The sequence below is a fragment of the Pinus tabuliformis genome, chromosome 6, assembly GCF_031772625.1.
Source record: "Pinus tabuliformis cultivar Carrire ecotype Pingquan chromosome 6, CPIR1, whole genome shotgun sequence".
NCBI classification, from domain to species: Eukaryota; Viridiplantae; Streptophyta; class Pinopsida; order Pinales; family Pinaceae; genus Pinus; species Pinus tabuliformis.
In genome coordinates, this window is record NC_142292.1 from 583,410,444 (window position 1) to 583,437,176 (window position 26,733).

Sequence of the window (26,733 nt, forward strand, 5' to 3'; positions counted from 1 at the left end):
TTTTAGCGCCGTTGCCGGGGAAGCGTCAGAGTATTGGTGATTGTCGCTTTTCTTCTATTTTCCACTACAATCTTCTGCTAAGTAGTTTATTTCATTTCCATTATGCAATTTCGTTTATGCAAAAGTAGATTAGTATTTCCCGCTTTCATAGATTAGCATTTCAATTCCGCAATTTCATTTCTGCTAGCGTAGATTAGCATTTCAATTCCGCAAGCGTAGACTAGCATTTGATTCCTGCAATTTCATTTGAGAAAAATAGATTAGTCCTTTCCTGCTTTCGTTTCAATTCCGCATTTTCATTCTAGCAAGATAGTTAGTTGCAGTTCAATCTATTTCAGTTTTGCAGGTACAAGAAGAAAAATACAAAAATCAATCAAAAATATTTCCTTTCATGCCTTGTAGGAGTAGAGATAAGTTAGAAAAATGATTTCACAACACCCCCCATTGCTTCACACGGCCAACCTTCTCTCTTCTTCGATGGCTGTGACTAAGAAGAACCCCTGGGTGGACATCAAGGCATATTTAAAGAACCTCTAGGGGAGAAGAAGAAGAAACCATTCCTCTCGAGCAAATGGCTACAAGTAGAAATGTTGGGAGCAATACCTTGTCCAAGAATGAGTTTGCAACTCAAATGGAAGATTTCAAGAGTGATATGAGGCAGTTTCTTGCCATACAACTGGATACCTTACAGATCCAAAGGAAGCAAGAGGGAGCCAAGAGCGCTTTGGTCATCTTTTGTCCTAGGTGCACTAGAAAGCATCCTAGGAACGAATGTCCAATGCACTCCCTAGAAGTGTGTTTCATCTGTGAAGAATACAAATCAGTGCCCTTCCTTGCCTGGACTTAAAGTTGCATATCAGAGAGCCAAAGGAGCCACTGAACCACTCCATTATATGAACCAAAGGGGGCCGCATGGACCTAGATCTTACCAGCAGGAACTGCAAGGGACATCTGAGACCTATTATGACCCCTATCAAGCCACTTTCATGCCTTCTTGGGGTCCCCCTGCTCATCCTTCCTGGTTCACATCTCCTCCTTGTTCCTTCACAGATCCATATTACGCCCAACCAGCTGCTCATTCATTTCACTCTTATGCTCAGCCACAACCTCAGTGGAATGCACCTTATCAGGAGTGGAGGCCCTAGTACAACTCTCATCCCGCTCATTTTCCTCCACCACCTGCTCATCCACAACCATCGCCTCCTCCTCCACCAAGGCAACCCCAAATGCCTGCCCAACCACAACCCCATCCACATCCATCTCAAATACACACCTCCACTCAAATACCCGTACCACCATTTCCAAAACCATACCATGGAGCAGCTCAACTCAATTGCAAAGCTGAGGCACAACATGTCCAAACCACTGCTCTTGAGCTCAATGATCTTCACCATAGCTCAGGAAGCGTATTGCAACAAAGAGACTATATTGAAAGCATTGAAGGACCACATCAGGCAAAATAAGATTCAAAAGAGGAGATCAAAGCACCATGGGATGCACTTGATGAAGAGAAGGCATCAAAATCAGAGATCGAGAGAGTTCCCTCATGGTTATCATCAAATCTTCCATGTATTCAAGAGAAAGATCAACAAAAAGAGGAAGATCATAAGGTCATGATAGAAGGTGACATGAAGAATGATCCAAATCAGCAAGACGACCAAGGATATCAAAGCTATATTGAGATATGGTTTCAGAAGGTCACTAAGTTGCAGCGGTACTTTCTTCCTCAGCTTTGTTTGATCCCTTCAACGCCAGATCATTTGGTCTCTGAGATCTGGATAGTTGTCCAAGCATGCATTTCAAGCCTTCACATCATTTTTTCTCTAATCTCGATGTGCACATGGCTCCATTGGAAGTATTCTTATACTTGAAAATGATTTTGTTTTTCAAGTAGGGTAGGGTAGAAAAAAAAAGAAAAAAGAAAAAAAAATGAAAATAAGAAGAAAATAAAAATGTAAGGTGAAAACCTCCTCAGAGGCGCCTTAGATTGGCTCATTGATTGAAAACCTCCATGAGGCGGTCAATGGGTTGGAAAAAAAGAGAAAAGAGAATAAGATCTTTGGGTGAAAACCTCCCTAGGAGGTGCCCAAGGCAGGCAATTAGGGTGAAAACCTCCATGAGGCGCCCTAGTTGTTTTTCAAAAAAAAAAGAGAAAAAGAAAAATAAAAATAAAACTAATTCCATTGGCTAATTGCAGGTTGCAAGAAGGACGTTTCATGACAGGAGGAGCACTCAAATCAAGATCAAAGGAATTTTTCATGTGCCTTCTACAGGAAGGTCTGTATTTCTACAGGAAACATCCCGTAGAACCTTTGGACGAGCCAAATCCAATTTCAAAAGTGAATATAATGGTGGGAATCTGTTGATTAGACCTGCAAGCACTTGTGTGGCCATCCCTTGCCTTTCTCCATCATTTTTTCCACCTCATTGTGCTTCTCATTGTGCTTCTACAGGAACTTCCTGTAGAAATTGTGGGAAACTAGACATGGATTTCAAAAAGTGGTTTGGCGAACATGGTAGCTTCCTCAAGGGTTCAAAAGCCCTCATGAAATCTTCCAACTCCTCCTCCATCATCTCCATACCTGCATCACAGCCCAAGCTCAGTTTTCCCTTCCATGCAAACACTTGCAAAATGCCTTGAAGAAAAAAACACATGGAACAAAATTTGTTTTTGCCATAACTTGAAAACCATGCATCCATTTGACAAACCGTTTCATGGGGAATTGTACAAGGGTGATGACAACATGCCTGAGCAGTTTCATGCCGTTCCGGTGCACGGTTTCCAAGAAATCAGCCTCCATCGCCATCATCCATTTTTACATTTTCTCCATATCCGTGCATCCATTTTAAAACCTGTTTCATGGGGATATGCATATGGGTGATAGTAACCTACCCAAGCAGTTTCAACCGATTCCGATGCACGGTTTCCGAGAAATCGATCTCTGAAATCTTCAGCCATTTTCCATTTTCCTCGAAATCCGTGCATCCATTGATCACGATTTTGCTATGGGAGATGCATAATGATGATAGGAACACGCTCAGCAAGTTTCAAATCAATCCGGTTTACCGTTTGGGAGCAATGGCGAAAACAAGTTCTGGTTCTGTGACATTGCAGCAGCAGCAGCTTGAACGTGCAGATCTGAACGTGGAAACAAATGCATGCAGCTTAGATCTGGTCAGAGGACACATGCACAAGGAAAAGCAATCAAAAATCATCAATCAAGCCCTCATGCAACCAAAGGATCCAAGCATGCAGCAGCAGAACGTGAGCATGCAGAAGCAAAAAGCTTCACAAGTAGCCGTTTGACTTCAGGTACGTGACTAAACCTTGTTCATCTATTGCATGAATCTAGTCTAAGCATTGCATGAACGAATGGAATGGTGAAATTAAGCCATGAATATAGCAAGACATCCAGTTCTCTAGCACTCACGAGAAAGTCACGCAGCATGCATGGATCAGTCATGCACGTGAAATTTAAAAAACACGGACAGTGTGGGTAGTCTAAACTCCAGTGCAACTAATGGTGAGTGATTACAGGCAGAGAACTACAGTTCATAATTACACTACAGTGAGGAACAACACTTCTAGTTGCATGAGGCCACGTACACTTGGCCACTTCACTCGCTCACGTGAATCATGCCGTAATTAAAAAAATGCTCGGCTGACTCTCACCACCCGCTGATTCATTTGTGCCTGCAACGTTCTTAGCCGAAGTACGCGTCCTCTGCTCCCACAAGCTGTTAACTAGTCATCCTCCATGGGGTTTTCTACCTGTCTTCGAGAGTCTGTTGCGTATCCGGCTCGCTTAGAGGGGCAGTAGCATTCTACAGGAAGACGTTTTACAGGAAAATACAGCAGAGTCTTCCAGGGCAGAGTAAGCTGCTTGGTTTTCAGGCGGAACTGGGGTGGAGCTCTCTGATGAGATTTGTGTTTGCGCTCGCTTCTCATACACCTCAATCTCAATCTGAAGTTGTTCCCAATAGGAACTGATCTCTCTTTCATCTCTCAGCTCGAGGAGGCTAAAAAGATCACCAAGTTGCAGAGTTGGGGGAGGCTTATAATAACGAGACATCCACATCTGTTTTGGGTCCATCTGAGTCCTACACAGTATAGACAAGTACCCAGACGATGCTCAGGTCTGGAAACCAATTGGGTCTTCCGAATATTGATCAGATCTGATTTTTCAAGCCCTCTTCAGCTATGGCCGAAACACAAACATGGACGAGGCGGGGCAGTAATCCAAAGCTTGAACAAGAAGTTATTGACATACCTCCAACTCCAACAGGAGAAGGAAAATATGGTGCATTTCCTGTGTCCCAGACTATTACAACAGCTCTCATTATTGCAGCTTGGTACTCTTCCAATATTGGTGTGCTATTGCTTAACAAATGCCTACTTAGTTTTTTGGATGCAGATACCCAATATTCCTCACAATGTTGCACATGTGTGCCTGTTCATTTTATGGTTTTCTGGCAATTTCATGGTTAGAGATTGTACCAATGCAGTTCATCGTCTCCAGGAGACAGTTTCTTGAGATATTGGCACTGAGCTTCATTTTCTCCTTCTCGGTTGTTTGTGGCAATATTTCTCTGCGCTATTTGCCAGTCTCCTTCAATCAAGCTATTGGGGCAACAACTCCCTTCTTCACAGCAATATTTTGCATTTATAATAACATGTAAGAGGGAGTCTTCTGTGGTTTATATGGCCTTGGTGCCTGTGGTATTTGGCATTGTTATTGCAAGCAACAGTGAGCCATTATTCCACCTTTTTGGCTTTTTGGTTTGCCTAGGATCAACTGCTGCCAGAGCATTGAAATCAGTTGTTCAGGGGCTCCTGCTTACCTCTGAGGCAAAGAAGCTTCACTCTATGAATTTGCTCATGTACATGGCACCAATTGTTGCGCTGTTATTGCTTCCTGTTACTCTTTTTTTGGAGGGTAATGTATTAGCTATTGCTATTGAAAAAGCCAGAGAAAACACCTTTATCATATTCCTGTTGCTTGGAAACATGACCATGGCTTATCTTGTGAATTTAACCAACTTCCTTGTTACAAAACATACGAGTGCCCTCACATTGCAGGTTTTAGGAAATGCCAAGGCCACAAGTACCAGCCTTTGCACCACCACCAATTTGTTTCTCAGCATATCCATCAGGCCTATCAGCATATTGATGAGCCTCGTCATTGGGTTTTTGGGAGAAAATCATGGCAATTTTGGCTAATTAAGAGCAGGAACTTGAATGAGACAAGGAGGAGAGATTATAGGAGATAGATCCTCCTCATTAAATCCTCACTCATTCAAATATTACCTAATCAAATCACACTAGCTCAGAGTCGCAAGCAGCACAGTTCAAGGAGAAGGCACCCCCAGCCAAGCAAGCAAAATCAGAGAAAATTGGTTCTACAAGAAGTTAGCAGACTGTTTCTACAGGAAGACAGAGGACTGTTTCTACAGGAAGCCTGCGAATTTTTCTACAGGAAGTTTGAAAAGAGGGAAGCCAAAGGAGAAATCGGGCGAGATTTTAGCCAAGGAGGCCACCAGGGCCATCAAAGATGAGGAGAGAGATTGGTTGCTCAGAGGATGAGCAACACTTTCAGTAGGGGGGTGATGATGAACCCCAAAAATGGATAATTATTTGGGCTCATTCAACCTCCTAATTTGAATTAATCCACCATTCTCATTAGTTTATTGCATGTTTTTTATTATATTTATGTTAATAGAGTGAATTTGGTTAGTCATTATGCCAACAAGTCTAATGGGTGCTTTGTGTAGCCTTTTTGGTCAATTTGGAGACAAAATTGAAGGTCTTAATGAGCACTTGGCAGCCAAATTCGTGGGAAGACAAGGGAGAGGATTTGTAGGAAGGTGTCCCCTTCATTTATGGGTCCTTACCTCGAATTCTCCACCATCAGCTCGGAGTTCAAGGGCCACCGAATCAATCAGCACAAGGGCAGCCAAGCAAGTCAAGTAGGATTGCTGTTAACTCCAAGTCTTGGGCAGCCGAGTCCCTAAATTTTAGGAGGACTGTTGGGTCCTCAAATTGTATAAATAAGAAGGCTTAGGGCCTCATTTTGGTTAGCCAGTGGATGTTAGCTAGTTAGCCAGTAGATAGTTAGCTAGTGGTTAGTCATTTTGTAGCCAATAGTTAGCTAGTTTATGGTTCGATTTGGATGCAATAGATTAGCTTTGCTTTCAGCTCATTTGCAAGCTCTTCTTGTGGACAGTTTTGATGTAACTTTTCATTTCTTGATCAATAAAGATGAATCCAGCTTTGCACCAGCTCAAAATCTCTCTTGGGAGGCTGTAGCTCTTGGGGTTGGGCCCATCTCAAGCGCCCAGTACCTCCTTCGTTTGTCTTTATGTGTTTGCTACGTTCTTAAAATAAAATCTGCTATTTAGATTTAGATCTTGCTTCGTTATTTAGATTTCTTTTGATGGTTAAAGTAGCTGTTTATGTTTAGAATATATTGGTAGGCTAATAACAGGAAAAAGCTCCAAAAAAGGGTCAGCAAACGCTTTTGGTTTCACCTCTTCCTTATTGGATCAGGGGCTGGAGTTGAAGTAACCATGCTGTCCCAAACAAAAACACTTTCTTTGCTTCACCATGCAATCATTAGTGTTTGAATCTCGTGCGTAGAACTTGATATCAGTTTGGATGCATGCTTAGGTTTATGATCACTTAGTTTCATAGTTGTTTCACATGGTTTCACTACAAATAAACTTCTGTTCATTTCCTTTTGCTGTTAGGTCAGATTAGAGTGAAGTAACTAGGTCATAGGTTTTATAACTAGATCTTTGTTTTCTTGCATGTCTTTGTTTGGTCAGTTTGAAAAACCACTTGCAGAGTACCTGTTATCCTTCCTTACCTGCCCATACTCCATCCAACCTACCTGCTTCGCCCTTCACTTGTAACCCTTACCTTACATTTGCCTCATCCGCTTACTTTGCCATGATTCTCATCTTCTTGTGCAACATCGCTTCATCCATCCTTGAACAAATCCAATCGCTCCTTAGCCTCATCCACCAAGCCCTAGACCTCTTCACACCCCTATTTCACCTCCATACTCATTCCTCCATCTTTTTCCCTCCATCCATTCTCCAAAATCCTCTTTTCAGAACATCCTGTAGAAATCTCTGAACATCCTGTAGAACCCCTGCAGACTTCCTGTAGAAGCTCACAAATGAGGTTTCTTGATAGCCAAACTTTGTGAAACTCTCTGGAAGGGTGTTAGGGACTCCTTAGACCCTCTCTGAACCTTCCCGACCTCTTCCAAGCATTTCTCCTCCTTGATCCACCTCTGCACAGTGAAAAGCTAGTTAAAAGCACATGCATGATAATTCTAATAACTTAATCAAAAATACAAAAAGATGTTTTCTTCAGATAGTGATAACTTAGACACATGCATTTTACCTTCCTAGAAGTAATGGCATCTCTTTCAGTAGTTTGCATGCTCTCCTTTGCGTCAGTAGGACTAGCTAGTAGAATTAGGGTTTGCTAGGGTTTGCGTTTGTTTTTGGCTTTCAGTTTCTTTTTGCAATTAGGTTAGCTTCCTTCGAGTTAGCTTTCATCCATCAATTAAAAAGCTTCTTCTAAGAGCTCATAGAAGTTGGCTTAAGCCCCTAGCGGACTTGTGCCAGCTGACCAAGTGACAGCTGCGGCAAGAGCTAGTACTTGTGCATACAGCACCGTCGCTTCCAAGTTTGTTACGAACTACCGGGTTGATAAAATTAAAGAAGGGAGTCTCAGAATTTGCAGCATTATTGCTGCAATACTGGGGCTCACCAACTATGATAGCCAAAGTGCAATTTTATTGGCAAAGAACCCTGCATATCATTCAAAGACAAAGCACATTGATGTTCAGTATCACTTTGTGAGGGATATGATAGAAGACAAAAATGTGTTGTTGGTAAAGGTGGACACTTTGAAGAATACTATAGATGCATTGACAAAATCTGTGAGCTATGAGAAGTTCTCTTGGTGTAGAGAAACAATGGGCATTGTAGGGCTGGATAAATGACTAAGCTCTCTTGTGCCCCCCTATGGAAAGAAAACAACAAGTGGGAGAATGTTGGGTTGTGTTATATTCTTTCCACGACTATCCCACATAGTTAACCAAGGGGTTAGAGGGGGCCGAAGCCCCCCCTTCGTTGCGCCGATTGCATAGTGGGGGGGTCATAGGGGGTTTGAGGGGTGCAGGTAACCCCACTCTATGCAGTTTGGGGCAGCGCCCCAGAAAATTTTGGTTTTGGAACCTATGTTAGGTTGGGCAAACCCAGCTATGGTTTTGTGCATGATTTTCGCACATGTTTTTGGACGCGATGGTTTTCAGTCCATAGTATTGGATGCAATGGTTTTCGGTCCAGGGCATTGGATGCTTCGGCATGTATAAATATGTATTATAACATTGAAAGGAAAATAATGAAAAATCAAGTTGGTAGTCTCGGTTTTGGGATCCAGGGGAAAATCTCTGTGTATATGTGTTTTATGTGTTATGCTCTCGCATTGTTTATTTTCTGTGTTTTAGAATTTGTATGCAGGTAATTTCTGTATGGGGTTAAAACCTACATAGAAATGATAAGAATGTAAGATGAAGGAAAATAAAATGCTAATATTTATGTTGCAGAATCACATGATGTTAAACATTGTCCATCATTACCAAGATTGAAGGAAGTTTACCAAGAGGACAATGGAGCAAGTCAATTGCCAATGTAGCTATGTTATGTAGCTCCAAGGGGACCATAGAAGCCTATTCAGCCTGATATGATGCAAAAGCCTAATTTACAATTTCAAGCTTATGCACATCCACCTCAAAGTAATTGGAACACACCCTTTCCTTGGCAACATTGGCCATCTCAACCCCAAAATCAATCTTGGCAACAAGGTTGGCAAGGAACTTATGAGAGTGATCCACAATATCCTCAGTATTTTTCTCAATATCCTTCATACCCAACTCCATGTTATCCCTACCATTCACCTCCACCACAACCACAACCCCATCCACATCCATCTCAAATATACCCTCCCACTCACCTACCTATACCACCATTTCCAAACCCGCACATTGAAGTAGCTCAGCCCACTTACAATGTTGAGATACAACACTTCAAAACATCTCCTCTTGAGCTCAATGGTATTCACCATATCTCAGGAGGATTATTACAAAAAAGTGATTCTCTTGACACCATTGAGTGACAACATGCAGAGAAAGAATATTTGAAAGAGAAGATCAAAGAATCATGGGCTGCACTTGATGAAGAGCAGACAATAAAATTAGAGATTGAGAAAGCTCCCTCATGGTTATCATCAAGTCCTCCATCTGTTCAAGAGAACAATCAGCAAAAAGAGGAATATTTGAAAGTCATGGAAGAAGAAGACATCCAAGATGATCCAAATCAGCAAGTGGACCAAGGGCATCACAACTATATTGAAATATGGTTCCAGACAGTCATTAAGTTGCAGCAATACCCTCTTCTTCAAATGCACTTCATGCCATCAAAGTCAAATCATTTGATCTTTCAAATCTAGGTACATGTCAAAGCATACATTTCAAGCCTCCACGTCATTTTATCCATCATCTTGATGTGCACATGGCTCCATTGGAAGTATTCTTATACTTGAAAGTGATTTTGTTTTTTAAGTAGAGTAGGGTAGGAAAAAAAAATTGAACAATAAGAGAAAAAATAAAAATATCAGGTGAAAACCTCCTTTGATGCGCCTCAGATTGGCTCATTGATTGAAAACCTCCATCAGGCGGTTAATGGGTTGGAAGAAAAAAAAAGAGGAAAAAAGAAAAGATCCTAGGTGAAAACCTCCTTTGAGGTGCCTAGGCAGACATACTAGTTGAAAACCTCCTTGAGGTGGCTAGTAGGCCTAGAAGACAAAAAAAAAAAAAAAAAAAAAAAAATCCTTGCTCCATGCATCTCTTTGATGAATGCATGTACTCTCCAATATCTGAAAGCAACAAGAACAAGTTGGTACCAAGGGGAAAATTGGTCAATCCTAGTCAAAAGAAGTCAAATTTTGACTTTCTCCCCCTTTGCTCAAATACTCCAACAAGTCCAAGGCCATGCCAATCTATCACCCTCATCTATTTCCACCATCCACCCATCATTCTCAAGCTTCTACCATTCAATTTGCTTGTTGTCCTAAAAAACTACATGATGCTCTGTTTTACTACAGGATACAAAAATACATAGAGAAAAAATTTGTTTTTTCCATAACTTGAAAACCATGCATCCATTTGCCAATCTGTTTCAAGGGGAGATGCATATGGATGATGGTAACATGCTTAAGTAATTTCAGCAAATTCCAAAGCACATTTTTCGAGAAACCGGCCTCCATAACCTACAGCCATTTTTGCATTTTCTCGATATCTGTGCATTCATATAAAAATTTGTTTCATGGGGAGATGCATATGGATGATGATAACATGCTCAAATAATTTTAGAAACTTCTAGTGCACGATTTCCAAGAAATCGGCCTCTATCACCTTTAGCCATTTTTAGTTTTTCTTGAGATCCATGCATCCATTGACCAAAATTTTTTTATGGGGAGGTGCATATTGATAATGGCAACATGCTCAAAAAGTTCCAGGTCAATTCATTCTATCGTTTGGGAAATATGGACAAAAAAAATGTTGTCCTATAAACCTACAGGGTTCCCTGAAAACCTATAGGATTGACAGTGAGCAATTTTAAAAGGGAAAAATAGAGGTTGGCTTCATCAAGCAGTGATAAGGAGAGGGAACCCATCAACATAGGGAGGATTCATTAGCACCCTCTTATACTAGAGATATTCAAAGGCACAATTGGATGGGTTACTTTAAAAAATTGAGGGGATATTGATGAAGTAGCTAGATATTTGCAGTCAGCTTCAACATGGAGATCTAGAGGTCAAAGAAGCTCCTCCAGAGCTTAGCAATAGCATCAGGATCATCAACATCACCATCCAACACCTGCACATCAACATCAACTCAGCAACAACATCCAGGTCTCTCCAATAACCATCAGGTAGGTACAGGTATGCAATATTCTTAACCTCTTCTCTTGAGCATATTATAGTTAGAAATTTGTTGTCAATGCATGAGAGATGGGGTTTTATAAGCTAAGGATGGGTCAACAATCTTGGCTGCCTTCAACTAGTTAATTTCAACTCACTCCTTCACTCATGCAATGTTGAAAAGTCAAATTATGAAGGGTGATGATTTCAAGGAATGAGGACAACAGTTAAAAGAAGAAATTTTTGCAAAGACCAAGTCACCACAGCACTCCAAGCCCTCCATCCACTTCATATTCACTATATATTCATCATTCATCCATCCCATTTCATTCTTGAAAAAAAAAAACAAACAAAGCATCCTCTCCTTTTTCACAAACCTACACTACTCCCTTTGAGCCATAAGATCATTATCCAATCCCTCTACATCATTTTTCATCACTCTCATATAGTTAGAAGACTTTGAAGGAAGAATGAATGACTACTACAGGAAGGAATAATTCTGCTACAAGAAGGAAGAAATGAACAAATTATGCTAAAACCCAAAATGGCAGTGCCTAAGAGAGACCTAATCAAAACAGAGAACTCCAAGGCCATTAGGAAATCACCTAGGCCAAAAAAGAAAAGAATAAGGAAACAAAAAGAGATAAGACATTCACCATCAAAATAGGACTCAAACCGCAGTGATGAAAAGAGGTGTTCCAAGAGGTCTCCAATCTCTTTCTAGCTTTTGTCCAAGGCCTAAAAATTGGAGAAATGCATGGGAGTCAAGTTAAGGGCATGCCCTAACCTCAGACTATCATTTATGCCCAAAACTTATTTCCTGTAGTTTTAATAGGGTTTCCTATAGGTTTCCTGTAGTTTTGATAGGAATTACTACAGGATGTCCTAGTTCTCATCTAAATGCATTTTGAAGGTGTTAGAGGTGTCCAAATGGCGGAAGAAGGTAGCAGTAGGTTAATAAGTGTGTGGAATACCTTACCAAACTGAAAAATAATCAAGAACTAATCTTGAATAAGGGCAAGAAAGCAAGCTAATGGTTTCAAGAAATAATGATTTTTCTTTGCACAAATATGTTTTTGGGCTTGTCCTTGCAGAACTTACAGCCAAGATTCTTAATGCACAAAAGAGAGGCCACTAGGGCCATGGATGAGGCACAATGAGGTCACTAAGTTGCTTAGAGGATGAGCAACACTTTCAGCAGGGGGTATGATGGGCCTCTAAATTAGACATAAATTAAGGCCCATGCCTATAAATTAAACATAAATTAAGGTCCATCTAACCATCCTTCAACATATTAAACCTATTTTCTTGCATTAGATAATTTATTTTTAACTTTAATACATTCATTAGGAAGGTTTATGAATAATTGGATATTTGTGTCTAATATTATTTATTTTTATGGAATATTATGAGAATATTGGGCAGATTATGTAGATTTGGAGGAGGAGATAATTTAGGGACTTGTTCCCTACCACAGGAGGATCCATAATAAATAATAAATCAACAAGATATTATGGAATTATGGCACAGTACCAAGTCGAATTTGCCTCTAGGGAATGATTGGGAAAATCTAGGAATGTGTTCCCTACCATTTAATGCAGATTCCTAGTATTGGGGACTAGATCCACTAATCAAGGGATTTTGGTGGGGAAGCTTCCTCCATTCATGGGGAATGATTCCTAATCATTTTTTCTAAGTGGCAAGTCAAATTTTCCTCTAGGAGGAAATTTTTATTAGTATTCTTGTGGAGAGAACTCGTATTTTTGTAGCTCCAGCGTATTTTCTTGCCGGGATGTAATTCTATTGATGAAAATAATGAAAATTGGTGTCATGTTCAGCTTCGAAATCTGGTTCTCCTCCATAGGTCTCTGATTTTCCTTGGGCTTGGCCATCCTAGGAGCCTCAGAGCCCTTTTTGTATCATTTTATTTCCTTCTTTTCACTGCTTATTCACATGCATCTCTTGTTTTTATTTCTTTCTATTTCTGCATTTAGTATTAATGATTTCTTGTTGTAGGATTGAGTTAAATGATGGATGTAAGTTCTTTTGCAGGTTCACAAGCATTATTTCATCCTTTGAAAATATTTGGAAGTTCATAATGATCATTTAGTTGCTTGGATTAGTCTTCTTATTCCCAAATCTAGATTGTTGGACCTCCTTTTTAGCAAAGAACAGTAAATTTCCGCTATTTTTTATAGCATGCTAACGAGCTTCAATAGAATTGATTCCACTTGCATTTGATCAAAAAAGAATTATATTTCATAACAAAAATTACCCCATTGCATTTTCACTTGATTTGGTTAGGCATTTTTTAGATTTACTAACTCACTAGTTCTCGAATTTCTAGATTTTCGACTAGTAATTTTTTTATTTTTTATTTTTGCATGAGTTAACAGAGGTCTTTTTTAGTGATTCCACTTGGAATAGGGACCTAAGACATCCTAGTTGATCACAAAATTTGTCCCATCCAATTCAGGTTTGATTTTCTTGGTCATTAACCCCTCACCAATTTCATCATTTCACAAGGAAACTTCTCATGGCTTTGCATAGGAAAAGGCAGAATCAATGCATGCAAAGCAAATTGTAAGTTCTCTTTTTCAAATTTCATCGTATTCCTATCCCCCCACTTTCTTCCATGAATCAATTGAAAACATAAGTAACGGCTAGGATGGGCTTATAATATTTTAACGTGTTTTTTTCCTTAATTCTTTATCACCATTATAATTTCTCATTAAATTTTGGTATAATAATGTTTTCTCTATTTTCTGTATTCTATAAAATTGTGTAGTTCTTTATCCCTAATATAGTTAGCTTGGATATCATCATGTTATCTTGGTTTGAGTTAGAAGTATTTTTAGGAAATTTGTTCTTTCCATGGTGTTTAACCTCTTTTTATATATAAAATATTTACTCATAGCTATATTTTCAATGGGGAAAAGGCTTGCTTCGAGGAAGAAGATAAAATAGGGTGTATTTATTTTAATCTTGAAATTATAAGTTATAAGTTGTTTTTGGATCTGTTCTATCTTTATCCATAACTCATTGATGAAGAAGAAGAGTAATAACTATATAGTGAGAGTAGGGCCAACACAACCTTTTTTCTCAAACATTTTTCTAACTTATCAATGTATATGCCAAAAAGAGTAGGGGACAAGGGACACCCTTACAATTAATTTTTTCTCACTAACCCTTGTGAACCTTCAACTTGACAATAATATTTTTATACAACCTTATCACAATGGCCATCAACACAAAAGAAGCATTTATCTCTTCCAAAAATGGCATCGAAAACTTTTCTAAAATAAAAAAAACAGTAGCAAAAATTAATTTTAGTATGGTAACATTCCTCCATAATAATTCTAAAAATAATAATAATCCACACTTAAATGATCTCTCTTAAATCAAGTTTAGACTTTAAAAATATTATAATATTCTTATTTATTTAATTAAAATTTAAAATTATAATTTAATACTTTATAAAACCATACATCATTATATTAAATTTTATTATTACATTGCAAAATAAATAAATAAATGCTTAATTTATATGTCATCCCATATGATATAATTGACCACACAATTTTACATCACATCATTATTTATAAAAAAATTGTATTTATATCATATATCCTTAAACATGTTTTTGGATTTATATAAGATATCCTTAAAACATAGAAGAAAGTGATTATATAAGATATCCTTAAAACATAGAAGAAAGTGATATCTTCTCATTGAGAGATCAAATTTGAATGTTAACTTATATCGTTATATTATTTGTGTTGTTTGCATTAATATTTTTATCTCCGGGTTGTTTTATATATATATGAGTAATTTAGTAATTTTCTTGACACATAATTATTGGTAAATTTTTAGGGTTTACAAACTATTTTCCTCTCTGTAAACTGGGTCACAACCAAGGGATTTGAACTTTGGATCTTTTAGTTTTCACAGATTTCATATTACTTCGATTACCAATTGAGTTCCCCCAAGAACCAAATATTTATATTTTATTTAAAAAATATATTTATATTTACTAGAATCAACTCATTTAAATTAATATAGTATTTATTTTTTTAGAAAAAATATTTTTCTCTCAATCCAAAAGTGAAAGTGTGGATCAATACAACAATATTCATAAGCACATAGCTATTACAACAGTATTTCCCATCATCATGTCACTAGCAAAATACCTCATCATCATATCACTAGCAAAAAACCTTAGTAAGAAAAATAACAATCATTCTACCCGACTTACCCAAAATAACCTCAATTAACATACTAATATAACATTTTATCATCTTAAAACTTTAAATTAAACTTTTAAAATCTTCGATTAAAACAAAAGTTTACATAATATATTACCAAGTAAATAGCATGATAGGATTAGGCATCCTATTTATCATAAACTAATTTAAACAAGAGTCGCAAGCAACGATAGTCCCTGTCGAGTATGAAAATCTTACCATATTTGGTTAAAAAATCTTACCATATCTGCAAAGTTGGTTTTTACATAAGTTTTTAAGAGATTCAGATGTAACTCATATGCCACTCCTAAGTAACTAGCTAGTGATGTTTTCATGGTTCTTTATGAGAGGAAACGTGTGGTGTTTAAAGTGGAGGTATGGGTTTGAAAACCACGTACTTGTTAATATTGCCACGTTGTAAAGCTATCGAATGAATATCATATCATGAATTGAAAGGGGCATCGAAGATCATATCACAAATTAAAAGGGGCTTTTCAATATAACTCAGGGCTCAGCGCAAAGGAAGACATGTTAATTTTAGTATTGCCTTCTGAATCAACTCATAGTTAAATACTCCCTTATGAATCTAAGTCAATTTAACTCAAAAAAACAACCCAACTATAAGTCAATCTAACTCAAGCTCAAGCAACTACCCAACTATAAGTTAGAGTAACTCAAGGTTAAGGATCATGTGTGGTAATGATGTTGGTTTGACTCGGTGGTTGTGGAGTGAAAGTGGGCTCCATTCATACAAGTGTTTAATGCACGCAGGGGATATCACTATCCTTATTCTAAGTGCAAGATCAGTCATTCAGCCTGGAAACATTTGAGCACTTACAGCAGTTATTCAACATAGAAACAATTGAATTTTATATTGAAATTAATTGCATTTTCCTTATTGTTTGTAACCACTATCCCCACCATGGCTCTACCACTAAACAACTTCGAATATAGTTTTGTTTTCGCATCCCCTGTATTAGATATCAATATCATTTTTCTCGTGTTTCTTGGGAGAAATTTGTTATTGTTTTGCTCACATTTTTTATAGAATTTCGACATAAGATAATACACAACAAATTTAAGGGCATTCCAAGAGTTACAATAGTGTGTGAGTTTCAATCGTAAGGCTGGTAATGAGGAGAGGCTTCGTAACCATTATGTGAGTCTTCTGGTTCAAATCTAAATGAAAAAGATATCGTATAGTTCAAAACATCGAGATTGTGTTGGTGAACTGAAGGCAATAAAGTACGCCTCCAACTAGATCTTGATCATCCTGCATTGAATTGCTTCGATTCGGAGGAAGCACTATTAGCTACTACACCACTATATGCTACTACTATAGTGATAAGGTAGTTATAGTGTTGGCTAAGAAGTATTCATGTTCATAGTAGTCCATTTCTTCTTCTTGTGTTACTTTTTTCTTCCTCTTTTATCCATAGTTTCTTATGTTATAGATGTTGTGTCAGGCTATGTGGTGTCTTCAGAGGGTGAAAGTAGTTGTTCACTGCCCAACAAACCCTACCTAATATTCATGAGATACACAGTTTCCATGGATTGGTAACATTTTATCATCATTTTCCTAAGATCAGTGGTAGCTAAACCATAGAGAATGAGGAGAATACTACTTGTTGGTGACACCACTACATATGCAGCAGAGAACACAGGGAAAGATAAGGATATTGTTGTAGGAAAAATGCACTACAAGGAAAATACCTTCTACGAAGGTTATAATGGTGGTTTTTAGTGTTATAAAATTGGCAAGTTAAAACATTTGTTTGCGATAGCGGTTTTTTTAACAGAACTTCATCACAACTGAAAAAATATGGGTGGCTAGAGGTTTCAGCAGATGTTTTTTTTGCAGTGTGCTTCATGGAACAAGTAGCACTCGTGCGCAACATATATAATAGCATTGGGCAACATGCATAACAAAAATAACCGAGACGTTAAATCCAAATAACATTTGGGCATAATATATACCACATTGGTGCTAAAAAAAGAAAAAAAAAAATTGGGGCGTTCTTGTAAGGAACGACAATGGGGCATGCAAAAAATAATTGTTGAACCGGTACTTTTTTAAACTTGCAGCGTTGATGTGTATCGTTTCTACAAATGCCCCGATGCATTAGTTAAATAAAAGAACTGGTGCTATTAGTTTTCATAATGCACTAGGCTGGAAATAATATTCTGTAGGACCGGGTTGTCAGTCCTATAAAAGAAACAATGCACCATGGCATTAATGTCAAACAATACTGGTGCTTGAAAAGATAAACACCGTGGTACTTTTATTTTCTAAGGAACCATCCATGAAAAATATGTCTTCACAGTGCTTTTATAAAAAATAGCATATTGGAGTGTTTTTATGTTATAGACGCACCGGTTTTTTGTACGAGATTTTCTCTTTTTTGGAAACATCGATCTGTGATAGTGAAATTATTGTAATTTTTTAAATTTGTTATTCATCGAAAAATTAACATATATCTTATAACAATATTCATATAAATTAAATTTTATTAGTGCATTTTAATATCATGTTTGGATTAATTTGTTATATTATCATGTTTTGTATATCTTCATTATAATAATTAATCATCCATATATTTAATCAGTGATGTAGCATTTGTTGAAAATGCAACAAGATGATGGAGCTTAGTGGAAAGGAGTCGCCTTCACTAAGTGGGCCCGCAGGCTATTTTTGGCGCAAAGTCTATTTTTAGACATATGGATCAAGGTCTATGAGTTGCAGGATCCTATTTGTGGATGATTGGTCATGTTGGTAAAAATAGATGGACTTCTATTTTTAGACATATGGGCAGAGTCTATTTTTAGACTGCCAGGCTAAAAATAGAATAGTCTAATATTATTAGCTCTTAATAATATTTGGACTATAAACATTATCTTATCCTCTTGGAGCACTTCAGTTTGAGCTACAGATGTGGCACATGCAGCTGTCAGAAGGAAATACACTTTTCTTATGGGTCAGTTGAGCTATTGCATGGTGGACTTCAGTTAGAACTCAAGTGATTGAGTTTGGTGGAGTTGATTAAGGAGTTGATGGAGTTGTGTTCAGTTTGACTTGGTTGAACTAGTTGTATTTAGTCTAACTGCAGAATACACTAGTGATGAGTGATGTGAATTAATTATTAATTAATTCACTAATTATTAACTCATAAATCAACCAAAGAATACATCAGTTAACTCAGTGCATGGACAGTTCAGTGGAGACAGGTGTTAGAGGTGAGTGAAAGGGCATGACAGCTGTCAGTTGTGACTATAGTTGTGCGTGAGATTTGCACAATCAATGGATTGATTATTGCCAATGAGGATTGCGTGGTTCAGCCAAGGGAAATACGAGTTTGGATCAGCCACACTCATCAATTCTCATGCAGGATTGCGCAGTGGAGGCAGGCAAGCAGTGGAGGAGATTTGAACCTGTGATTGATTCAGATCTGAGCTAGTTTGTGTGTAACAGGTAGAGATAGTTCTGAGTACTTGCGAGGAGTATTGTACTATGTATTGTTACATGTTCTCAATCAATATAATATACAGATAGTTGGGGGTTTTCAGCTGTATGCTTTCCCCGGTTACATACTGTGTTAATGTGCGCATGCGATTGATGTTTCATTGTTTTTAATTCCACAAAATTGATGATCAACGTAGAGGAGGTTATGTATTATGCATGTATTCCGCAATAGTGTATAATCAGGATAATCTCTGTGAATAAGTGTCATATTATTCAAAATTTCTACATGGTATCAGAGTAGAGTTGATCATCAGATCTATTATTCAGAAAGTGATTACATTTTATTTCTTCAGGCAGAGTCTGTAATCGGGCCAGGTAGCCTCTAGATTCATCCTTCTTTTGGAAGGTGAGATATCCGGTGAATGCCCATACAGTCAATCTCTGTACGAGAAATATTCTCACGAATTTTAGATCAGAAGCGGTTGAGTTTTGAGCTGGTGGAATTTGAATTTGCAGCAGTGTTTTCTTGGTGTCAAAGTTGAAATGTCTTTCAATGGATTGCGATTGGAGTATGCTATTGAGGGCAACTCGAATTATATTGCATGGAAATACAGGATGAAGGCAGTGTTAGATGACAATGGGCTGAAGGAGTTCATAGAGGCTGAGGTCCCAAAGCCTATTGATACTGCTAAAGTTGAGGCTTGGCAAAAGAAGACAGCAAAGTGTCGAAGGATTCTGTTGGAGGGCGTGAAGGATCACATTGTGTCCAGCCTACATGGAAAGGCTTCTCCATACTTGATGTGGAAAGCGTTGACAGATCTATTCTAAAGCAAGAGCAACCAGAGGAAGTTGGCACTCAAGGATAAACTCAGAAACATTAAGTGTGAGAAGGGAGACAGTATGCCCAAGTATCTCACGAAGTTCACTCAATGCCGAGATGAGTTGGGAAGTGTGGGGGTGACTGTCGATGATGAGGACTTGGTGAGCTTGGCTCTCCTTGGTCTTCCAAAGAGTTGGCATTCCTTTCAGGACTCTGTCAATGGTCGGGAGAAATTGCCAGGATGCGAGAGACTTTGGTCAGATCTTGTGCAAGAGAAGATCAGGCGGAATACCAGGGACGGATCTTCATCAAAGGCACCTGATGAAGAAAATTGCCCTTTGGTTGCCAAAGCAAAGAAGGGGAAGAACAAGAAAGATTCTCATTCCGGTGCGAAAGGCAAGAAGCAAGACATGTCCAAAGTGAAGTGCTTTCACTATCACCAGCACGGACATTATGCCACAAATTGTCCGCAGAAGAAGAAAAATAAGCAAGTTGTTGGATCTGCAGTGGGAGAGGCCTTAGCCTCGCAGTTTGAGCTGGATTTTTCGTTGATCGCATGCTTGGTATCAAGTGTGATGAGATCGGTATGGTTCTTGGACAGTGGTGCGTCATTTCACATGACAAGAGATCGAGATTTGTTTTCTGATCTGGAGGAGAAAGATCTTGGAATGCACATCGAGATGGGCGATGATGGTAGATACAGTGCGACCGGTATTGGTACCATTTCCTTTGAGAGGGAGTCTGGTAAACCCTTCGTATTGAAAGAAGTGATGCATGTTCCAGGATTGAAGAAGAATATTATCTCTGTGGCGATGTTGGAAGACAAGGGATATGATGTTGTTTTCAGCGAGGGAAAGGCTTTCCTGCGCAGTAAGACAACTGGAGAAACCCGGAAGATAGGGGTTCGAGTCAGGAACCTTTATCAGTTGCATGTAGATGGTTGCGCAGCAATGGCATGCAAGGCAGAAGGATTGGTGAGCCGAGATGATGGTGAGCTGTGGCATAGGAGATTGGGCCACCTTCACCATGGAGCCTTGAAGATACTGCAGCAGATTACTATTGGGCTTCCTAAAGGCACTCTTGTGCAGTCAGATCAGTGCAAGGGGTGTACTTTGGGAAAATTTGTGAAAGCCACCTTTCACGAGAAGGATAGTCGCACCACGAAGATCCTTGAGAGAATTCACACAGACATGTGTGGACCTTTCTCAGTAGCTTCGACAGCAAAGCATAGGTACTATGTGATCTTTGTTGATGATTTCTCTCAGAAGTGCTGGATCTTCTTCATGCAGAAGAAGAGCGAGACATACTCAAAGTTTTGTGAGTTCAAAGCACTAGCCAAGAAGGAATCGGGGAAGAAGGTGAAGGCTCTTAGGAGCGACAATGGTGGTGAATTCATCTCTGGCAAGTTCAAGGACTTCTGCAGCGCAGAAGGGATTCGAAGAGAGCTCATAGCTCCCCATAACCCATAGAAAAACGAGGTTGCTGAGCGGAAGAACAAAACGATCGTGGGTGCTGCACAGGCGATGTTGCATGATCAGGGCCTACCCCTTCACTTGTGGGCGGAGGCATGAAATACTGCAGTATATGTGCAAAACCGTTGTCCTCACAGGATACTTGGCATGAGTACACCCGAGGAGGCTTATTCTGGTAAGAGGCCTGATATTTCTCATTTTAGGATTTTTGGTTCTAACGTTTACATGCATGTGACGAAGGATGCCAGGAAGAAGCTGGAGCCGACCGCAGAGGTTGGGATATTTGTGGGGTACACTGATATGCCCCACAACTATCGTGTGCATTTGCCAGATAGTCACAAGACTGTTGTGCGACGGGATATAAAATTTCAGGAGGAGAAAGCCATGAAGTGTTCGCTTGAGAGGGAACCACACTTGCATGCAGATGAGGAGCTATTAGTTCCTAAGGATGAGCTTCAGGACATGGATCAGCCACAGGACGAAGCCCATGGAGTGGAAGAGACCACTCATGCAGCGCCAACCATCAGAGGGCGAAAGCGCATTACAGAAGCTGAGCGACTGGCTCAAGATGCAGAGAAGGTTGTAGGACCACCTACAGCTCAACGTAGACAGAGACAGTCACCTGATCGGTACACTGGATACATGGCTCTTGTGAGCAAATGTGTTGTGACTGAGCCATCCTCTTTCAAGGAAGCTGTGGAGGATCCCGCATGGGTAGATGCCATGGTGGAAGAGTATGATTCGATTGTCAGAAACAGTGCATGGGAGATTGTCCCAAGACCGGAAGGGAAATCAGTGGTGGGTTCGAGATGGATCTACAAAGTTAAGCAGGCAGCTGACGGGAGTGTGGAGAAGTACAAGGCAAGATTTGTTGCCCGAGGCTTTTCACAGATAGAGGGGATCGATTATGAGGAGACCTTTGCACCTGTCGCAAGGTATTCTTCCATACGGACGATTCTTGCTCTCTCAGCGCAGATGGGGTGGCACATTCATCAGATGGATGTGAAGACTGCGTTCCTCAACGGAGTCATTGAGGAGGAGGTGTACATAGAGCAGCCCGAAGGTTTCGAGATCTTCAGCAGTGATTCGCATGTGTGCAAGCTCAAGAGAGCGTTGTATGGGTTGAAACAAGCACCACGTGCTTGGTACACACGGATAGATAGTTATTTCACCGGACTTGGATTCTCCAAGAGTGAGGCGGATCCTAACCTATACCAGATTGTGGTGGAGGGTAAGTTGCTTATCATTGTACTTTATGTATATGATTTGATTTTTACAGGTGATGAGCTTTTGATACTTTCATGCAAGGATGATCTTGCCAGGGAGTTTGAGATGAAGGACTTGGGCCTCCTTCATTATTTCTTGGGATTGGAAATTTGGTAGCACAGTGATGAACTATTTGTTTCTCAGGGTAAGTATGCTCGGGAGATACTGGAGAAGTTCAACATGCATGGTTGCAAGCCTGTTGATACTCCTCTTCCTGGAGGTTGGAGGAAGGAGGATGCTACTTCAACGGAGGTAGTGGATGCCATTGTTTATCGACTGTTGGTGGGGTCACTTATGTATCTGGTCAATACATGACCCGATATATGCTATGCTGTTAACCAGCTTTCACAAGCTATGGTTAAGCCAACCAAGCTCTTCTGGAAGGCAGGCAAGCATGTATTGCGTTATCTCAGAGGCACATCAGGATATGGATTGTGGTACAGACAGGAGGATGAGGTGAAGCTACGTGGCTTCACGGATGCAGATTGGGCAGGGAGCCCAACGGACAGAAAGAGCACATCTGGAGGGATCTTCAGTATCGGGTCGACAGCAGTTTCTTGGTACAGCAGGAAGCAGAGATCCATGGCACTCATTTCAGCAGAGGCCGAGTATATGGCAGCAAGTTTGGCTACATGCGAGGCTATATGGATGAGGAAGATCCTGGTCGGGTTGCTCAGTTCATGCTTGGAGCCTACTATGATTTATTGTGATAACCAGAGTTGCATTAAACTCTCGGCTAATCCAGTATTTCATGATAGATCTAAGCACATTGACATCAGCTACCATCATATCATAGATTTTGTGCAGCGGAGAATCATGTTACTTTCATACATTCCAATGGAGGATCAGGATGTTGATATCTTGACGAAGGCGCTCACCGGGAGCAAATTCGAATACCACCGAGGCAGGATAGGGGTTGCAGATAATCCATATCTTGTTGAGAGGGAGTGTTGAAAATGCAACAAGATGATGGAGCTTAGTGGAAAGGAGTCGCCTTCACTAAGTGGGCCCGTAGGCTATTTTTGGCGCAAAGTCTATTTTTAGACTATGTCTATTTTTAGACATATGAATCATGGTCTATGAGTTGCAGAATGCTATTTGTGGATGATTAGTCATGTTGGTAAAAATAGATGGACTTCTATTTTTAGACATATGGGCGGATTCTATTTTTAGACTGCCAGGCTAAAAATAGAACAGTCGAATATTATTAGCTCTTAATAATATTTGGACTATAAACATTATTGTATCCTCTTGGAGCACTTCAGTTTGAGCTACAGATGTGGCACATGCAGCTATCAGAAGGAAATACACTTTTCTTATGGGTCAGTTGAGCTATTGCATGGTGGACTTCAGTTAGAACTCAAGTGATTGAGTTTGGTGGAGTTGATTGAGGAGTTGATGGAGTTGTGTTCAGTTTGACTTGGTTGAACTAGTTGTATTTAGTCTAACTGCAGAATACACTAGTGATGAGTGATGTGAATTAATTATTAATTAATTCACCAATTATTAACTCATAAATCAACTAAAGAATACATCAGTTAACTCAGTGCATGGACAGTTCAGTGGAGACAGGGGTTAGAGGTGAGTGAAAGGGTAAGACAGCTGTCAGTTGTGACTATAGTTGTGCATGAAATTTGCACAATCAATGGATTGAGTATTGCCAATGAGGATTGCGTGGTTCAGCCAAGGGAAATACGAGTTTGGATCAGCCACACTCATCGATTCTCATGCAGGATTGCACAGTGGAGGCAGGCAAGCAATGGAGGAGATTTGAACCTGTGATTGATTCGGATCTGAGCTAGTTTGTGTGTAACAGGTGGAGATAGTACTGAGTACTTGCGAGGAGTATTTTACTATGTATTGTTACATGTTCTCAATCAATATAATATACAGATAGTTGGGGGTTTTCAGTTGTATGCTTTCCCCGATTACATACTGTGTTAATGTGTGCATGCGATTGATGTTTCATTGTTTTTAATTCAGCAAAATTGATGATCAACGTAGAGGAGGTTATGTATTATGCATGTATTCCGCAATAGTGTATAATCAGGATAATCTCTGTGAATAAGTGTCATATTATTCAAAATTTCTACAGCATTTCACAGTGGCATTGGATAACATAATAGAATAAATTAAAATGTATTTTATTATATATCAATAAGAGGCTCCTTGTCATGCAAAATCGGATTGTTATTGGTAACTCCTTGTATTTCAATTGGGACACTATGTCCATTACATTAAACAAACTGTCTTATTTTCACAGGCAATTATTTCAAAAAATACAACATGTTGCATTGATATCCAAATAGATCATCATTCTTCATTGGAACTGTTGTCAGTGCTCGAGATACTTCCATGGCTTGGGTTATTTGGAGGAATTTTTTATTGGTTGTATCGATTGTTTTCGAATTATTGATCATGTTCCATCTACAAACATAAAAATAAAGTGTAATGAGTATATCTACATTGGTGAGAATAATGAAAATTGAAATAAATAATATACATCAATGTAAATCGAATAGAAATGTATCATAGAAAGAAGTGACTCATAAATTGTGCACATGGTTTCAAAACCAAGTCTCATGCCTTGTTGCAACAAGTGTTCTACTGGCGCAGTTCCATACATTGTTTCCTGCATGTTTTAAACCCCATTATAAATCATAGATTTAATATAAAGGATATTTTTGTTCTATTAATTATAAACCCATAGAAATAAAACAACATTGATACTTACAAAATCCACAATTAATTTTTGATATGCCAACATATACTTACAACCCTTATTTAACCCAATGTCAATCAATTCTTCCGATGGCTCTTCTTTGTATGTTAGCACCTATTTGAAGACATTCAAGGATGGTTGTTGTAAAACAACTTAAAGTATTCAAAGATGAAACATTGAGTTGTTATAAGGAAATATTAACAATTACTCAAAACTTTGAAAACAACCCTTTTCTTCCTTGTCGTCTTTTGTCGCTGCGACAAACACCATCAAAAATTTTACCAATGCTTGAATTTTGGAGCCTACTGTGGATCTTGTGATTACTTGTTCCATAGTCACTTCTTGGTCAGTCAATGCTTTGTAGATTCTTTGATATTTCTTCTGGATCGTAAGTGTTGAAGTCACTTTCTCACACATGCTCGGTCCATAATGCATTCATGAAAGCATTCCTTCACGCAAGGTTGAATAGGCATGGCATAGTGAAATAAGACAATGCATGTGTAATGTTCAACCCATGTCAATAGTCAATGCACACTATCATTGACAGTCCCTCACTTTTTTTGCGATTGTACTTCTATTTCGGTGAGTTTCTTCAATTGTTGCCTTTTGCGCACTTTCATCTTTGCAAGTGTCGTTTTCATGCTTACAACTGTCATTTTTTCTTGTGTTCACTTTAATTAGTGTCATTTTCATGTTATCTTCATCCTATAATGTGTTTTTTTCACTATCGTTTTCATATCGCAAGTGTCATTCACACTTTTCTTGTCATATCGCAAATGTCGTCTTTTGGCGTGGGAATTGCCACTTATCGCATAAAGTGGAATTTTATATTGTTTCAAGGGGACATGTTTGTGACAATGAGTTTTCCTTATCATGTATACATGTTTTGCACCCATTTCCAAATTTTCAAGCACTGTCATAGAAGTTTCGTCACTATCGTCGCAAAGTGTACCTTAGTGTCGCACTTGGGGAAAGCCATCACAATGTCGTCGCATCAAGGGAAGTATGTTGTTCATGGATTTTAAGTGATCAATTTTGTGTCTTAAATTGTTCTAAGTGTGTGATTATGCTCAATTTTTTTCCTTGTTCGCTTTGGCTCACTATTTCCACACTTAGCCTCATCTAGAAAATTTCACTCCCAGGCAACTTGACCTCACTCAGCCTTCCTGAACTATGCATTTCCCAGTATTAACCCTCAATCCTTGATGTTACCTCATGGAATTGTGCATTACATAGTCATAGTTCCTAGCTTTGACCCTTCAGCTTCACAACTACACAATTTATGCCTCCAAGTCAGTCTTAACTGCGCATTGTGCGGTGTCAAGCCTCAAGCTTCTAGCTTGACACCTTGAGTTGCGCAATTGTGCAATCCTTGAGATTTTTCTCCCTCTAGAATTGTACACTGGGAAAATTCAAGCCTCAAGCCTCAACTTTGAGCCCTTGAAACCCTCAACTGCATAATCTCCCAGCTTGTTCTCCTATCTAAATTGTTCATTGGGAAACTTCAAGCCTCAAGGTTGACCTCCTGAGTTCCCCAACTGTGCGATCACTTAGCCTAAGACCTCAAAACCATGCATTGCATAGTCTCAAGACTCAAGCCTCTAGCTTGAGCCCTTGAGTCTCTCAACTTCACAGTCCCTCTGCCTAGTCCTGTTAATTTTTGTAGCTTGGGAGGTACTCCAAGCCTTGAGGGTCGAAGGTTTGGAGAAAGGAGCTCCACAAGTGGCATTGTGGGCTTGAAACCCAAGCT

At 39.2% G+C, this 26,733-nt stretch overlaps 1 pseudogene; it reads left to right on the forward strand.

Moving 5' to 3' along the window:
• Positions 1-3,982: 3,982 nt before the first annotated feature.
• The window catches only part of LOC149259887 (putative sugar phosphate/phosphate translocator At1g12500 pseudogene), a 111,951-nt pseudogene continuing 89,200 nt past the window's right edge, over positions 3,983-26,733 (forward strand).